The sequence below is a fragment of the Lutra lutra genome, chromosome 1, assembly GCF_902655055.1.
Source record: "Lutra lutra chromosome 1, mLutLut1.2, whole genome shotgun sequence".
In the NCBI taxonomy this organism is placed as follows: Eukaryota; Metazoa; Chordata; class Mammalia; order Carnivora; family Mustelidae; genus Lutra; species Lutra lutra.
Window position 1 is genome coordinate 177,077,202 of NC_062278.1, and position 16,021 is coordinate 177,093,222.

Sequence of the window (16,021 nt, forward strand, 5' to 3'; positions counted from 1 at the left end):
CCTCATCTCTTATTATAGTCTTTGGCTTAAAATCTAATTGATCTGCTATAAGGATTGCCACTCCTGCTTTCTTCTGATGTCCATTAGCATGGTAAATTCTTTTCCACCCCCTCACTTTAAACCTGGAGGTGTCTTCGGGTTTAAGATGAGTTTCTTGTAGGCAACATATAGATGGTTTTTGTTTTTTTATCCATTCTGATACCCTGTGTCTTTTGATTGGGGCATTTAGCCCATTAACATTCAGGGTAAGTATTGAGAGATATGAATTTAGTGCCATTGTATTGCCTGTAAGGTGACTGTTATTGTATATTGTCTCTGTTTCTTTCTGATCTACTACTTTGAGGGTCTCTCTTTGCTTAGAGGACCCCTTTCAATATTTCCTGTAGAGCTGGTTTGGTATTTGCAAATTCTTTCAGTTTTTGTTTGTCCTGGAAGCTTTTAATCTCTCCGTCTATTTTCAATGATAGCCTAGCTGGATATAGTATTCTTGGCTGCATGTTTTTCTCATTTAGTACTCTGAATATATCATGCCAGCTCTTTCTGGCCTGCCAGGTCTCTGTAGATAAGTCTGCTGCCAATCTAATATTTTTACCATTGTACGTTACAGACTTCTTTTCCCGGGCTGCTTTCAGGATCTTTTCTTTGTCACTAAGACTTGTCAATTTTACTATTAGGTGACGGGGTGTGGACCTATTCGTATTGATTTTGAGGGGGGTTCTCTGAACCTCCTGAATTTGGATGCTTGTTCCCTTTGCCATATTGGGGAAATTCTCTCTAATAATTCTCTCCAATATACCTTCTGCTCCCCTCTCTGTTTCCTCTTCTTCTGGAATCCCAATTATTCTAATGTTGTTTCGTCTTATGGTGTCACTTATCTCTCGAATTCTCCCCTCGTGGTCCAGTAGCTGTTTGTCCCTCTTTTGCTCAGCTTCTTTATTCTCTGTCATTTGGTCTTCTATATCGCTCATTCTTTCTTCTGCCTCATTTATCCTAGCAGTGAGAGCCTCCATTTTTGATTGCACCTCATTAATAGCTTTTTTGATTTCAACTTGGTTAGATTTTAGTTCTTTTATTTCTCCAGAAAGGGCTTTTATATCTCCCGAGAGGGTTGCTTTAATATCTTCCATGCCTTTTTCAAGCCCGGCTAGAACCTTGAGAATCGTCATTCTGAACTCTATATCTGACATATTACCAATGTCTGTATTGATTAGGTCCCTAGCCTTTGGTACTGCCTCTTGTTCTTTTTTTTGTTGTGAATTTTTCCGCCTTGTCATTTTGTCCAGATAAGAGTTTATGAAGGAGCAAGTAAAATACTAAAAGGGTGGCAACAACCCCAGGAAAATATGCTTTAGCGAAATCAGAAGAGATCCCGAATTGTGAGGGGGGAGAAAGGGGAAAAAAGGGGTTCAGAAAGAAAGAAAAAAAAAAAAAGAAACTATTAAAAAAAAGAAAGCCGATAAAGAAAAAATATAAAAAGAGGAAAAAAATATATATATTAGATAAACTATTTAAAAAACGTTAAAAAAAGAAAACGGTAAAAGTTAAAAAAAATTCAGCAGAAGAAGAGAAAAAGAAAAAAAAATTGAAAAAGAAAAAAAAATTAAATTAACTGCAAGGCTAAAAAATCATGGGGAGAAAGCCATGAGTTCCGTGCTTTGCTTTCTTCTCCTCTGGAATTCCGCCGCTCTCCTTGGTAGGTGAACTTGGTCCTGGCTGGGTTTCCCGTAGATCTTCTGGGGGAGGGGCCCGTTGTAGTGATTCTCAAGCGTCTTTGCCCCAGGCGGAGTTGCACCGCCCTTACCCGGGGCCTCGCTGAGTCATCCGCTCGGGTTCGCTTTCGGGAGCTTTTGTTCCCTGAGCGCTTTCCGTAGAGTTCGGGAGGACGGGAATAAAGATGGCGGCCTCCCGGTCTCCGGCCCGGAGGAGCCGAGAGCCCGGGGCCCCACTCCTCAGTGCGCCCTCAGAGAACAGCGCCCAAAGACTCCCGCCACCCTGGCCTCCGGCCACGCTCCGAGCTGACCGAGCCTGAGACCGGTTCAAGGCAACCCCGAGCTGAGAGTCACTCCTCGGCTCTGTCTCTGCAGCCGGCTTCCCCGTTCTAATACCGGTAAGCTCTGCGACACTCAGACACCCCCGATCCTTCTGCGACCCTGCGGGACCTGAGGCCGCGCTGACCCGGCCTGGGCTTCCAGTTAAGCCTCTGGAGCGATGTCCCTCAGCGGAACAGACTTTTAAAAGTCCTGATTTTGCTCCGTTGCTCCGCCGCTCGCCGGGAGCCGGCCCCTCCCCCCGCGGTCTATCTTCCCGTCGCTTTGGATTCACTTCTCCGCCAGTCCTACCTTGCAGAAAGTGGTTGATTTTCTGTTTCTGGAATTGCTGTTCTTCTTCTCTTCAATTTCCCGTTGGATTTGTAGGCGTTTACAATCTTTAGATAAGCTATTTAGCTGATCTCCCGCTACCCGAAGTAGTCTCAGCCTGCTACTTCTCCGCCATCTTGACTCCTCCCCCCTTATTTATTTATTTGACAGAGAGAGATCACAAGTAGACAGAGAGGCAGGCAGGCAGAGAGAGAGAGAGGGAAGCAGGCTCCCTACCGAGCAGAGAGCCCAATGAGGGACTCGATCCCAGGACCCTGGGATCATGACCTGAGCCGAAGGCAGCGGCTTAACCCACTGAGCCACCCAGGCGCCCCTCCTTTCATTTTTTTAAAAAGATTTTATTTATTTATTTGAAAGAGAGGGATAGCAAGAGAGCATGAACGAGGAGGAGATGGAGAAGCAGGCTTCCCACGAACAGGGAGCCCGATGTGGGGCTTGACCCCAGAGCCCTAGGATCATGACATGAGCCAAAGGCAGATGCTTAACTGACTGGGTCACCCAGGTGCCCCTAATTTGCTTTCATTTTTGAAGGATTTTTTGTTCTGGATAGATTTTGAGGTTATACATTCTTTTACTTTAGAATTCCAAATGTGTCATTCATCCTGTTTTTTTTTCTTGGATCTTAACACTTATTTTGAGAAGTCACTTTTCAGTGTTATTTTTGTTTCTCTAAAGATAATATTTCTTTTAACAACTTAAGATTTTGTTTGTTTTTTTCTCTTTTATTTGCAGTTTTACTGTGATGTGCCTAGGTGGGATTTTCTTTATGTTTATCTTTCTGGGAGTTTATAGCACTTTTTGAATTTATGGATTAATGCCCTCCATTACTTCTGGAAAATTCTCAGTCATCATCTCTTTACACTGGTTCTTTATTCTCTTTCCACTTCCCTTCTAAGATACAATTACCCTTATGTTAGTCCTCTTCATCATGTTCCCTATAGTATATTAAAGGTGGCCACAGGTTCTTTGCCCCTTCTGCCATCAAGGGGCAGAATATGTTTTTCCCCTGACCCTACCTTCTTGTAATCTGTACTGGTTCAATGACTTGATTTAACTATGAGTACCTCATTTCTTCAGACAGTGGCACACAAGGTATAGTCCCTGGACCAGCAGTATAAGCATCTTGTTATATGCTTGTTAAAAATGCATATTTTTTGGACTTATTCCAAATCCACTAAATTAGAAACTCTGGTGATAGGGTACTATGAGTGTTTTTTGACAAATCTGGGTGATTTTCATGCATACTAAAATTTTAGAGTAACTGTCCTAGGCAATGGTGATTTGTCCATGGGAGGATCAGATGAAGCAGGATATTTGATTCCTTCTCTATGATTATATGAACCCTAGAAGGTGGAAGCTCTCTTTTCCTGGTGGTGTTGCTAAGAGTGTGTGATGTAGACCGGGAGCTGTTGTTAGTCGTTGTCATTTACTTAGCAGAAAAAATTTCCTATGGAGTAAGACAGTATGAGATGGATACATACATAAGACAGAGCCCAGACAACTTTGTTTAAACTCTGAATCCAACTGTGCCTAAAGCTTCATATTAGCTCTTGGCTTTTCAATTATATGAACTTTTTTTTTCTTAAGCTAGTTTGATTTAGTTTATGCACTTAGAAGTAAAGGATCTTGACTAATACACAAGTAAACTCCCACTTCTTCCAAATGATAATCTCATGCAGTGCCCCTAACAGGTAAAATAAATAACTATAGATCTTCTCTGAGTGGAGCAGAGATAGAAGGTTTCAAATCTTACCATGTGGCTTTTCCCAGGCCTCCCTCAGCTACTCCTGGAGACTTTTTGCAGAACAATCATAAAGCTCGAGGCAACATATATTAAAACCATTTGTGGTAGACCTTGTGGTGGCTTATGACAGAACCTCTTGTTCTGCCTGATTTCAGCTACAGCTGTGATGGAAAGTTGCTTAAAGTGGTTCAACTCAAGCATCCTGCTGTGTTTCTCTGCTTGTCAGTTGCTGGGCTTTGTCTCAACTAGGGTTTGCCTAGCACAGAATAGGCAACCTGGAAATTCTGAGTAGTTCGTTCCTCTGAGGTCAAGCTTCTGCAGGGATGAGTATGTAAGTGTCCTGGCCTTCCATCTTGTAGAAGCACATTTCTTAGACACACTTTCTGTAATTCCAGAGGATTTCCAGTGGGATTGGGTTCTAGGAACCCATAGAAGTAACAAGAACAATCCTGTATCTTCCTTTTCCCTCTTTCCCTGCCTTATTGCTTTTTTTTTTTCCTTTTCTGATTTTTTTTTTTTCCAGAATAAGCCACCTGTATCCAGTCCTTTTCTCAGACTCTGCTTTTGGGAGAAACTAAACTAAGACATCAGTGTTATAAAGAATAGAACTGGGAGTTAGAACTTATGTCTCTGAATCTTAGCTCTGTGAGGTAAGTTATGATATAGGCCTAATCATTTCCTTTCTCTAGGCCTTAGATGTGTCATTTATAAAACAAAGAGGTTGAATTAGCTTCTTAGTTTATTTTAGGTCTGAATTATCAGGTTCCTTCTCGCTCTGACTTTCATGTAACTGCTTCAGAAGCTGAATAATTACATATGAAATGAGAGTGATAAGGCTGGCCAATATGAAGAATCAGGCCCTCGTGGTTTTCCCCTCTTTTCTAAACACCATTCTTAATTTTTCTCCATAGTCCCCGTTCTCTCCTCCTCCCACGACCACCCACCAGCCCCTGCCCTGGAGTATCCAGATGACTTGTCTCACCCTTCTCCTTGATTGGTCCTTGTAGATACAGACCCAGAAAAACAACCAGAAATACCCAGCCCTGAGCAGACTACACACGGCTATTTTGACAGGCCAGCAACTCTCAAAATCACAGATATTTAGAGCCTCATGTTTATGTAGGACATAGAGATTGAGAGTAAAAACAAGTATAGGCTGAATATGATCAACTCTCTGGATGACTAAACACAGCATAATAGACTTAGTACTTTAGGGCTGGAGCCAAAAATACTTAATGAAAAAATGGCTTCAATTTCACATTGATTTAAAAAAATGAAATGTTACACCTGGGGATCCAGCCATATATTTCAATCTACTTTTCCTTGTAATTTGAGACAAATTGGAATCTATGATAATGAACACAATCAGGAAGGAAAAGTCTGTTTTTCCTTCAGCAACTAGAAACGATCAATTTAAAATTGTATTGTTGTTGTTGTTTTCACATAGTGGTGACTTCCAGTGGAGCCTTAATACAATGATTGTGTTGATCCCTGTTGGGAAAAAAAGAGAGGGGAGAGATGCTTGCTGTTTTAAAAAGGAAGCAGAAGGAGTGTGGAGGGTGTGACAAAGAGGACATTCCTGCATACTATTGTCATGTGAGACAGATTCCTCCATGCTCCCCGAGGGTTCCCTCTGCAGGGCTGGTCTTAAACACAGGAGGGTTAGGAGCCACCTATGAATGTTGTTTAAGGGATTTATGCAGAGTTTCTGTCTTTCGATATGCTTTCTCCGCTTAGTCCTTAATGTGTGAAATTCCTTTGAGGTCAGATCCATTCCTTTTCTAAGTAAAGAAAAACTCTATTGGAAAACACCTTTGAGGAGTTATAGTGGATAGAGTCCTGAGTTGGGAGTCAGCAGGTAGAACTTTTGCCTCTGTTCTGAAGATAATTAACTGTGAAATCAGGGAGGTCACTTAACCTTTCCCTGGTTTGCTCTCCACATCTCTAAAATGAGTGAGTTCAGAAACAATGATTTCTGCCATCCTTTGCAGCTCTAAAATCTGGATTATTAATGGAAATTAATGGTAATATTTAAACAGCAGATATATTTTTTCTTAGAGTGGATTTGATGAGAGGAGGTGTGTATCTGGGCTTAGAGAATCTGGAGGGCCATGAAATGTGCTTCTTTACAAATTTTACCTGTCCTACTTATTGCCACCTCATCTGCAACATTGCATGAAGTGACACGAAATAGAGTAGGAGGCTTAGAATAGTCTAAAATGAATGGCTTTTATTGAAAGACAGACCTAAGTTCTAATCCTGGCTCTGTCACTTATAAATGGTCACAGGAAGTTAAATGACAGCTCTGAGACTCAATTTATATGCCAATAAAATGAGGACAATAATACCTTCATTATGGGGTGTCAAATATCCTAGGAGTGAGGGTCAGGCAGAAATAGTCAAGGGAAGAAAGATTATGAAGTTTTATAAGACAGTTTTGTCCTCTGGGTAACACTGTGTCTCCCTAATACAGAAGATCATAGAGTTCTGCTGTCTGCAGGGTATTAATTTGAAAGTTGAAGGGAGTCATCAGGCAGTCTAATTCTTTCACAATTACACCAACAGTTATGTTATTACTGCTCAATGCTGTGTCATTTCAAAGATGGCAGCCAGTGTTGACATCAATAGAGCTTGCAACATTTTCCCAAAGCAGTGATGCCTCATAGATCTCATCAATATCACTTTGAAAATGGACTCATATCCAGACACATGAAAAGAAAAAACATGGTTATGGATCATTGCTGTGCAGCACATGGGCTGTATTGAACACAGAAAACAATCTGAAATAACTGAAATCATTATTTCAATGAGAAAAGTCTGCACTGAGACCCATGCTTGTTATTAACATTCATGATGTTGTTAGAAAATCTTACTAATCTTCTTGTATTCTAATTGGTTTGTTAAGTATAAAACTTTAACCATAAAGAAGAGCAAAACATCTAAGCATATATTTTTAGTTGACTCTCGAAATTCATCATTGTACTGTGTGCTCTTTATACTTTAGAGATGATTTGATGATAAAAAAAACAACTTTTATAATTCTTGATTTTTTATTAAAAGGCTTTTAAATTCTTCTTTGGACCCATGACTCCCAAACTTTCTAGTGTTATGTGATCAGTCTCAAATCAAGGGCATTTGGAAATTCATCTTAACTCTGAGGATGATGGATTTTGAAATTCTTAAAAATGCTATAACAGTTTGGGTCTAATATGTGGACCACTTAAATTTAAAAATGCTGCAGCTTTTCAGTTCTCCCTATTATAGAATCAACAAAATGTATTCCTCCTTTTATTTCTGAACAGTAAGAATAATATTTAGATTTTTGGCAGTTCACTCCTACAGGCTGGGACATTGAGATTACTAATGCCCACTATGAAAAGTTGGTGTGGGAAAACAGGCAAGTTTCCAGTAATCTTCCCTTCCTTATATATTGATTAATAATTCCCTTTAAGTGAAATAATGCAGCATATGCTTTATAGGTATTACTTGGCTCCTTATTAGAACTAGAAAGAGGAACCATAAAATACAACAGACTACCTGCCTCTTGGTAGTTATAATACATCTATAGGTAAAACTACTAAATACACATTAATTCCTACCTGAAAGATTTATTTTCTGCATGAAAGCAACAATACGTATGTCTTAACTTCTTTTATAACACCAAATGCCAAGTACCTACATGAGGAAGGGAAATGATACCTAGAATCATTCAGAAGATTACTGATGAGTATGATAAGGTCCCAACTTGCAGCATCCGCACAAAATCATTTTATTAAGAAAAATTTCTTTTATTAATGGAGAAACAGTGGGCTGTGTATTTCTTTTTCAGTAGAAGACTACCCAGCTCTTATGTAATTACACTGGAGCATCTTTATTCTCAGGAACAACAGCATTGTAATGGATGTACCATCAGGCAGCAACCAGATTTATTTCCTGAAACAGAAGAGCTTTGCAGTGTATAGTAAGTAGGGCATTTCTGTGAGCAGAGAATAAAAACAGCTGAAGGAACTTACTAATGTAGAGCATGCTATTTGACCTCTTATAATTGTATACTATTTGCTAAAAGGTCAAAGTTGAGGTGGTAAAGGAGGAAGAAAGTATAGGAGGAGACAGAAGAAATGATAGGGTATTCAGAAACAACTTGAATTCTTTCTGCTTTGCGGCTTGTTGAATCCTTTAAAGGATTTCCTGCATAGCTAGGTTTGTATTCTGATTTTGAGATGGTTGGATTCTAGTTGTGAGCTCATCCAAGTCTTTTGTCTTTCCTAGGCCTAACACAGAAGAAGTTGGTTGAAGGCAGTCTTCTCACTTAGCTTCTGTTATTACTTTTGAGGAAGAGGTGGCAGAAGCAAGAGAGAGATGTAAACTTCCCGAGAATGAGAATGAGGTGGAGGATGGTGGATCCAAGTTTTTCAGAGACCACAACCTAAGTTTAGTTGTGTACAATGTGGGGTGCCTGGGTGGCTCAGTGGGTTAAAGCCTCTGCCTTCGGCTTGGGTCATGGTCCCAGGGTCCTGGGATCGAGCCCCATATCGGGCTCTCTGCTCTGCAGGGAGCCTGCTTCCTCCTCTCTCTCTCTCTGCCTGCCTCTCTGCCTGCTTGTGATCTCTGTCTGTCAAATAAATAAAATCTTAAAAAAAAAAAAAGTTGTGTACAATGTAGTAGGATCTCAGAAGGGTTTGGTGGTGTGTCCAAACTGTGGGCTCTGTAGGTAAGCTGGTGAGAGGATGACCTTTTACCCACTTTTACCTAGACTCAGTTTCCCAGAGTCAGCTCTTTGTCTTGGCTTGGCCTTCACATTGGGACCATAAAAAGATTTCTCGAGTGGAGGGCTGGAGCAGAGAAAATGCATCTAATGGTAAAGGCTGAATCTTCCAAAAACTTGGCAGGTTGGAGACTTGCATTAATTTGCTAGGACTGCTATAATGAAATACTACAAACTGAGTGGCTTAAAGAATAGAGATTTATTGTCTCATCATTCTGGAGGCTGGAAGTCCATGAAGAAAATGTCACCAGGGTTAGTTCCTTCTGAGGGCTCTTAGAAAGAATTTGTTCCATGCTTCTTGCCTAGCTTCTGGTGGTTTAGTGGCAGTCTTCAGTACCCTCTCACTTGGAGACATATCATCTCAATCTCAGTTGTTGTTGTTGTTGTTGTTTTAAGATTTTATTTATTTATTTGACAGACAGAGATCACAAGTAGGCAGAGAGGCAGGCAGAGAGAGGGGGAAGCAGGCTCCCTGCCAGCACGATGTGGGTCTCGATCCCAGGACCCTGAGACCATGACCTGAGCCGAAGGCAGAGGCTTTAAACCACTGAACCACTCAGGTGGCCCCCAATCTCAGTTTTTTGCTTAATAAACTATGCGCATAGTGATAGTCACTTAGGGCTGCCATAACAAAAATACCATAGACTGGATAGCTTAAAAGATATGTACTTATTTTTCACAATTCTGGAGTCTCAGAAATCCAAGATCAAAGCACCATCAGAGCTAGTGTCTTGTGAAGACATTTCTTGGTGTTCAGATGGATGTCTTTTCCTTGTATCTTCACATGGCAGAGGGAGGGAGAGGAAATAAACTCTTGAGTCTCTTCCTATAACAGCCCTGATCTCATTTATGGGGGCTCCACTCTCATGACCTAATCACCTTACAAAGGGCCCACCTCTTATTGTCATTAGATGGCAGTTAGCATTTCAACATGTGAATTTTGGTGGGAAAAAATTCATCCTGTAACAGTCATGCCACTTGCCAAAATAGGGAAAATGGTGGGAAGGAAAAATCTACAGGGTAGAAAAAACCAAGAGTCTTTTGGCCAAGTTCAGATTGAAATGCCTCTAGATAGACAGATGAGGATGTCAGTTAAATAGTTGGATAGGTGAATTTTGAGCTAAACTGAGAGGTTAGAACTAGAAGATCATTGTCATTGTCATATAGATTATATTTAAAACCAAGGTGCAAATGAGTTCATTTGGGAGAATGTATAAATAGAAAAGAAGACCAAGGATAACTTTTCACATTTCAGTGATTAGAAAGAGGAGAGAGAAGTAGCAAAAGTGATTGAAAAGGAATGGCCAGTGAGATGGAAGGCAAGTCAGGAGAAATAAGGAGGTGGGAATATTTCAAAAAGGAGGGAGTAGACAACCAGGCTGAATGCTGCTGAGAGGTCAAGCCAGACAAGCATAGAGAAATAATCATATGAGTTGAAAATAAGGAAAACACCTTGCTAAGTTTGATTTCAGTGTAATTGAGAGGTGGAGTGGAAAACCTGATTGTAGAGGACTGAGAGGAAAATGGAAGGTGAAGAAGTAGAAATGTATTCGTATACAGTTTTTTTTCCAAGAATTTTGCTAAAAAGCTGAGCAGAGATATATGGATGGATAGAGGTGAATGAGATTATACTGCAATGACAAAAACCAAATAAAATCATAACAGAACTTGATTACATTAATTCAGTAGCTAGAGGTCAGCTATCACCCTACACCATGGGTCTTCTGATTTCTGGACACAAGCTGACAGAGCTCTCCCAACATGGGACATGCTCTTTTGATGGAAGAAGGAGGGAGCAAGAGATAGAACTATACTAATCCATGTCTCAAATCTTCAGCTGGCACTTGCCATATTTGATGTTTGTTCACATTCCATTGGCCAAAACAAGATACATGGTTAAGCACAGTGACAATGAGGTAGACAAGTATAGTTTTCCAGAAGGCACTGTATGTACCTCATATGGTAAAGAATAAGTGCGTATACATGACATTCTAAAGAAGAGGTAGTGAATACTTGGAAGGAATATTGCAGTGCAGCCCCCCAATCCTACATACATACACATTTTTTTCATGGACGATAAAGCATGTTAATGCTATTGAAAATAATGCAAGAGAGAGACACATTATTGCAGAGAAAAGTCTAGTCTGTAAGAAGTATTTGTTTTTTAGGGATAAGGGCACTTTCTTACTAACAGGAGGAAAGGCATAGAGGGAGTACAGATATTAAAAAGTTGGTAGTGGGCGCCTGGGTGCCTCAGTTGGTTGGGCAACTGCCTTCGGCTCAGGTCATGATCCTGGACTTCCAGGATCGAGTCCCGCATCGGGCTCGCAGCTCTTTGGGGAGTCTGCTTCTCCTTCTGACCTTCTCCTCTTTCATGCTCTCTCTCACTCATTCTCTCTCAAATAAATAAATAAAATCTTTTTTAAAAAAGTTGGTAGTTTTTCTTTCTAAACTTTGGTTCTATTCTCAATTCCCAATGACTTCTAAGATCAGGGTACCTGAGAATTATATTTTGTGAAACTTGAATATTTAGGAATCTTCCCTTGTTGCCTTCAACAAAAACAAATAGATTGGTCTAGAATTAGTTTTTAATCCCCAAATGTCTTAGAGACATTGTTACATTGTTATAGAAATTAGGACAAAGAGGAGTTTAGGACTAAGATCTTATTATCTCTAGGACGTGCTTCCTGCATGTCAGAGCAGCTTAATACTTACTTATTAATGACTGCATACATGAACCACACCCACCATATTTTTCAGGCAACTTTTTAATGCCTGATTCTTTAATATTTTAAATTATATCATCTCTTTTAATTCTGGGAGAATGAAACCCAATTGCCTTTGATGACTATGAGGTATTAAAGGAAAAGATAAGTCTTACAAGCATATGCTTTGAGAATGCAGTCTTTAAATGTAGATAGATCAAGTACAATCAAGTGAAAACTCTTACATATTAGTTGTATTCTCAATTCTGAGACCAGTGAAGAAAAGTTACATATCTATTAGGGTGGTAAAGTAGCAGGGCTTTCAGAGTGAAAACTGGATCTTCTGTGCAACGTATGTGTTGTACATCAATCTTAGTAATAACTTCTACTAGATGAACAAATATGAAAGATTTCACCTACCTAGATTTAAGAAATGAACTCATTTCCTTCTCATAAAATATTCTTTTTTTCATAGCACTGGTATAAGGTAGTAACTCAAGTAATTATCACTGAGGAATGAGAACACCTACTTCAAGTGCTCTTGTATAGATGGTTTTCTCGCTCGCTTCACAAAGCAAAGCCTTTGGGATTGGAGAAATAAGTCAGAAGGCTCTAGTGTGTGGGCACTTCAATATGCAGTAGAATTTTCAGCAGGTTTTGAGCTATTGAGTTGCTGCTGTTTCCTCTGAGAATCATGATTCTTAATTATGAGAAACCGATTTTGACAAAGATTGAGAGTGGCAGAGAGTTATGTGGGAAAGTTAGCTGTCAGAATATCATCTGTCCCCCATTTTTCTGTGTTTGGGAGAGTATTTGGGAACAAAGTCCCAATTTCACAGCTATTGCTCCTTAGCAGATGAATTAGCAGCAATTTGGGAAAGAGGCCCGTGACATTTCTGCCTGATAATTTTTTAGTCATTCTTTAGAAGGAAAAAAAAAGTCTACTTGGTTCAGTTTTGAAGCTTGGGATTTGTCTTAACCAATAGCAAGCTCAGAGATCTCTCTAGGAGACAGCAAGTCTTCTGCTACAGTTTGGATATAAATGGACCAAAGTTTGAAAACCAGTTCTGCCATTTACTAGCTGACTGGCACTGGGCATGTTCTTTTACTTTGCCAAAGGAGGTTTAACTCATCTATAAATAAGAATACTAGTACTTGTCTTACTAATTTATTAATTAATTCTTTTAAAAATCATGAATTACTATATTCTCATTTCCAGGTTGTGGATCCTAGGAGTGCCAATAACATAACTAATGTTTGGTGAGTATTAACCAAGCTACTCTAAATATACCTCCTTTATTCTTTCCATCAGCTTTACGAGAGAATCAGTGCTCTCATGCTCATCTATCAGATAGGAAAACTGCTTAGAATTAAAGTAACTCATCTAAGTTACATAAAGTAGAAAGCATGAAGACTAAATTCAAACCAAGACAGCTTTCAGTTGAAAGTATATGCTCTTAACCATAATGCTGTAACCGTTGTGAAGGTACAAGGATACCATCTCTGATGCTAGTGTGGACCCATACAAGAAAGTGAGCAGTTATAGTAACAGGACATGAAGAGTACTAAGGCACTGTGGAAGAACAAGCACTTAATTCCTCGGAATTAACTTTGGTTTGAAATCTAAGACCATGATGAATCTATTAAAATTTTTTTCTGTTGTGTTTGGATTGTTGCTGATTTCAGAGCTACTAGTATTTTTAGAAATGTCAATATTTATCATTTAAAGGTCAACCTCTTTACAAAAATTCTTGATGTCATGGTAATGAAGTACCACAAGTTTTACCAAATGTCTGCTATTAAGGAAATACTTAGCCTATGGCACCAGTGACATTAAGAGGATGATTGGACTATTTAAAAGATTTTGATTTTGTTGACGAGGGATACTATTAAGAATACCTTTCATGGAAAATATGCTAATATTATTTTCATTAATCAAATGCATATTTTAATAATAACTGAAAAGTGATATTTATGAGCATATTATAGGAGGATGTGATGTGCGAACTGCGCTGTAAAGGCACCAGTAAATCAGAATGAAACTAATTAAAGTGGTGCATTTTTAATGACTTGAAGTTTGGGTCAGATAAAATGAAGCTGGAAAGTTTTGAATTAGTAGCATACCACAAGCTTGGAGACTTGCATGCAATCCAGTATTTGTGTGTGTGTATGTGTGTATATACATATATATATATATACACTGTGTGCTATTGACTTGAAAGCAAAATGCCTTCTATAAAGCATTGCTTTTTGTTAATTAGACAACTTTGAGCCTTTGAACATGAATCATTAACTGCTGATGTTGCCCTAAGGACAAATGTTTGTGATCTCCTGGGGCTGTTAGAGATAAAGAAGAGGGAAAAACAATGAGGAAAGGAAAGTGCTTATTCTCAGTTTTAGATTATCTAATTATTTCAAGTAGAGAAATATCATTAATAGCATCACTTAAAATAGAATTAAGTGGGAAAACAGGAAGAAAGCATCTCAGTAGCAGGCATGGAATTTTTGACAATTATAAAAAATAAAATTTATTATAGAATGGCTATTTATCATTTTAATGGTGACAGGAGGCTAATGCGTTGCAAGTTTCTATATGTGAGGAAAATGTGACATCCGTTAGTAACATCCATCTTAGTACAGACTGTGGGACTCTGTTTGCAAGCAAACTGTTCAGTCATTATTAAGGAAGTCTGTGATGTTCTCGGCAAAGGCAAAGTATATTGAAAGGGGAATTACATTATATCTTTAAACATTTAAATGTTTGGATTTTATAGTTCACTGATCTTGAGCAGCCTGACTTTCATTTTGATTTCTTTTGTTCTTTGGGTCTTTGTTGACGGTGACTTTCGTATTTATGACATCACACGGAGGGATTTCCCCACCCCCCACACACATATACATAGGTTTACTTCCTATGTACTGTTTTTGTCAATCATGCTGAGTGCTTTTTTTTTTTTTTTTTTTTTTTTCAAGATTTTATTTATTTATTTGTCATAGAGAGAGAAGCGAGAGTGAGCACAGGCAGACAGAGTGGCAGGCAGAGGCAAAGGGAGAAGCAGGCTCGCTGCCAAGCAAGGAGCCCGATGTGGGACTCGATCCCAGGACGCTGGGATCATGACCTGAGCCGAAGGCAGCTGCTTAACCAACTGAGCCACCCAGGCGTCCCCATGCTGAGTGCTTTATCCCACAACCCACAACCCACACTTCCTGGGAATATTTGTTCTGGTGTCACTATCTGCTGAGCATGTGGTGGGGAAAGGGACGCTTTCCTACTTTATTCTGCAAAACTGTATGTAGTGAGGACTTGCCTTCTTTCCTCAGCTCTTACATCTCTTCTATGGCCTCTGCTAGTGGGAAACAAAAGGTATGGAGATGGTAGGTGAGAACCAAGGTGCTGGCCATTCCATTCACATTAAGAGGTATCAGCCTCCAATGATTGCAGGCAGTAAATAAGGAGAAATGGAGTGGGGAGGCCATGTTGGGGAAAAGTGGTTCTTAAACACTTTGTAAGTTGTAAAATGCTGTATTTAAAGATTACAGATATTATTATTGTTTATTGCTTTGGCAGCTTAAATTCTCTAAGATTTCTCTGAAATTATGGGACGGACTAAGCTACATTTTTCCTTCTAACACTTTCCTTCCCTTTCTTTTCTTCTCTGCACTCTTCTTGCTGTGCCACCTATTCTGTGTCAGTAAGTGGAGGTTGGAAGGTCCGGCCGAAGCTATTCCCTGCCCTCTCTTCCTGTTCCCCCTCACCTTCAAGCCATCCATGAACTAATGGCAGCATATTTTGTATCTTTTTGAATGACCATTTCATAGCACTGTTGTGTTCAGAATCTCCCATTTGAGTCACCACTAGTTTCTCCTCCAGTTCTTGGCCCTGTATGCCTGCCTCTCCCATGTTCTCTCCCTCTTACCTCACTTAATCTGTGACCTCTTCTTTGCCTCCGTGGGAGGTATTTTTCTTTTATCTTCTTCTTTTTTTGGAGGGATCTCTTTATGTACTACATTTTAATAAAAATGCTGACCCTTTTGTACTGGCTGGCAACATTTCATGATGGTCTTTAGGCAATAAAAGAGATAAACACATTTTAAATGAAAGCAACAGGCACAGTGTGCTCAGATTGCCTTTGTTGGCTGCAAGCCAGTTTGCACAGCTAATGGTCTTCTTTTTGCATGGGTGGTTATTAGATGTTTAATGACCATCACTGTTAGAACTTTAGATGGTCTTAGATCTGGGTGAGCAGTTTGAAATCTGGCTGCCTTAGCTAAGGTCTTACTGTAAAAGGCTTCTTTCTACCTATTTCTAGATGAGATCCCAAGCAAGATTTACTTTTTGACTTGGATAAACCTTATTTGGGGAGTGGGAGTCTTGAAAACTATGGTTCTGTTTGTTTATGACTGTTATTAATCATGTAATGATCATTCA

At 39.5% G+C, this 16,021-nt stretch overlaps 1 long non-coding RNA gene across 1 annotated transcript in view; it reads left to right on the top strand.

Moving 5' to 3' along the window:
* LOC125088656 (uncharacterized) overlaps window positions 1-16,021 on the top strand; it is a 171,025-nt gene that overhangs the window by 121,203 nt on the left and 33,801 nt on the right. Inside the window, exon 3 of the long non-coding RNA XR_007123750.1 lies at window positions 12,812-12,852. This is a non-coding gene — a long non-coding RNA (uncharacterized LOC125088656). The remainder of the gene's footprint in view (window positions 1-12,811; window positions 12,853-16,021) is intronic.